The following is a 2,695-nucleotide window of genomic DNA, read 5'->3' as shown; positions in this document are numbered from 1 at the left end:
TGGAAGGGCCATCCCCGTCGGAACTCGAGAATATACCCCAGGTTCCCAGCCGCAACTCGAGAAAAACCATGAGACTTCCCCCTCGCCGCGAGATGAGGCCCGATTCCCCTGCACTGCGTGCAGGAGCAATTCCGTGTTGCACATCACACCATGAAAGGAGCCTTGATTTCCTTGATGGCACTCCAGAGAAACCCCAAAGAACACTGTTTCAAGGCTAGAGGGATCCTGAGGTCACTGTAGCAACACGAAAGAGCTCCGTGGACTAAGAATCAACACGAGATGAGAGGTTAGTCCCTGGCTTCGACTCCTGAGGAATACCACCGTACCACAAGCACCTCAAGAGGAGGCTTCTCTCAGCTCTAGGTATGTGAGAGGGACCCTGAGTTTTGCGGCCTCAAGTGGAATGGACACCACGATGCCCTGACTCGAAATAAGGCCGGATATCCCTTGCAGTGACCTGGAATGCAGGCTCGTCTTGCATCTCCCAAGAAGAAAGGATGTCTGAATCCCCTGTGGAGACCACAGAGAAACATCTAGTTCCCCACCTCATCGCGACCGGAGGCCTCACATCCTTTGAAAAACTCCAGAGGTACGCGGAGATCAGTGCCTCCAAAGGAGACGATGCCTGACTCCTCGTGAAACTTGATAGGAGTCCCAGGATTCTTGTGGCACGTGGAAAGGGACACTTGGTCTCCCGCCTCAGCTGGAGAGGGCGTTCCAATTGCCCTGCCAAGCCTCGAGGAGAATCCCGAGTTGTCCCTCGCAACTAGGCAGGAGTCCTGACGTGGCTGAACAAACACGTGGGTGGAAGGGCCATCCCCGTCGTAACTCGAGAATATACCCCAGGTTCCCGCCGCAACTCGAGAAAAAACCATGAGACTTCCCCATCGCTGCGAGATGAGGCCCGATTCCCCTGCACTGCGTGCAGAGCAATTCTGTGTTGCACATCACACATGAAAGGAGCATTGATTTCCTTGATGGCACTCCAGAGAAACCCCAAGAACACTGTTTCAAGGCTAGAGGGATCCTGAGGTCACTGTAGCAACACGAAAGAGCTCTGTGGACCAAAAATCAACTCGAGATGAGAGGTTAGTCCCTGGCTTCGACTCCAGAGGAATACCACCTTACCACAAGCACCTCAAGAGGAGGCTTCTCTCAGCTCTAGGTATGTGAGAGGGACCCCAGAGTTTGCGGCCTCAAGTGGAATGGACACCGCGATGTCCTGACTCGAAATAAGGCCAGATATCCCTGCAGTGACTGGAATGCAGGCTCGTCTTGCATCTCCCAAGAAGAAAGGGTGTCTGAATCCCCTGTGGAGACCACAGAGAAAGACCTAGTTCCCCACCTCATCGCGACAGGAGGCCTCAAATCCTTTGAAAACTCCAGAGGTATGCGGAGATCAGTGCCTCCAAAGGAGACGATGCCTGACTCCTCGTGAAACTTAATAGGAGACCCAGGATTCCTGTGGCACGTGGAAAGGGACCTTTGGTCTCCCGTCTCAGCTGGAGAGGGCGTCCCCAATTGCCCTGCAAAGCCTCGAGGAGGAATCCCGAGTTGTGTCTCGCAACTAGGCAGGAGTCCTGACATGGCTGAACAAACACGTGTGTGGAAGGGCCCATCCCCGTCGTAACTCGAGAATATACCCCAGGTTCCCGCCGCAACTCGAGAAAAACCATGAGACTTCCCCCTCGCCGCGAGATGAGGCCCGATTCCCCTGCACTGCGTGCAGAGCAATTCCGTGTTGCACATCACACATGAAAGGAGCCTTGATTTCCCTTGATGGCACTCCAGAGAAACCCCAAGAACACTGTTTCAAGGCTAGAGGGATCCTGAGGTCACTGTAGCAACACGAAAGAGCTCCGTGGACCAAGAATCAACACGAGATGAGAGGTTAGTCCCTGGCTTCGACTCCTGAGGAATACCACCTTACCACAAGCACCTCAAGAGGAGGCTTCTCTCAGCTCTAGGTATGTGAGAGGGATCCTGAGTTTGCGGCCTCCAGTGGAATGGACACCGCGATGCCCTGACTCGAAATAAGGCCGGATATCCCTGCAGTGACTGGAATGCAGGCTTGTCTTGCATCTCCCAAGAAGAAAGGGTGTCTGAATCCCCTGTGGAGACCACAGAGAAAGACCTAGTTCCCCACCTCATCGCGACAGGAGGCCTCAAATCCTTTGAAAACCCCCAGAGGTATGCGGAGATCAGTGCCCTCCTAAGTAGACGATGCCTGACTCCTCGTGAAACTTGATAGGAGACCCAGGATTCCTGTGGCACGTGGAAAGGGACCCTTGGTCTCCCGTCTCAGCTGGAGAGGCGTCCCAATTGCCCTGCAAAGCCTCGAGGAGAATCCAGAGTTGTCCCTCGCAACTAGGCAGGAGTCCTGACGTCGCTGAAGAAACACGTGTGTGGAAGGGCCATCCCCGTTGTAACTCGAGAATATACCCCAGGTTCCCCGCCGCAACTCGAGAAAAACCATGAGACTTCCCCCTGGCGCGAGATGAGGCCTGATTCCCCTGCACTGCGTGCAGAGCAATTCCGTGTTGCACATCACACATGAAAGGAGCCTTGATTTCCTTGATGGCACTCCAGAGAAACCCCAAGAACACTGTTTCAAGGCTAGAGGGATCCTGAGGTCACTGTAGCAACACGAAAGAGCTCCGTGGGCCAAAAATCAACTCGAGATGAGAGGTTAGTC

Source organism: Cervus elaphus, chromosome 13 (genome assembly GCF_910594005.1).
Source record: "Cervus elaphus chromosome 13, mCerEla1.1, whole genome shotgun sequence".
Classification (NCBI taxonomy): domain Eukaryota; kingdom Metazoa; phylum Chordata; class Mammalia; order Artiodactyla; family Cervidae; genus Cervus; species Cervus elaphus.
This window is presented reverse-complemented; position numbering follows the sequence as displayed.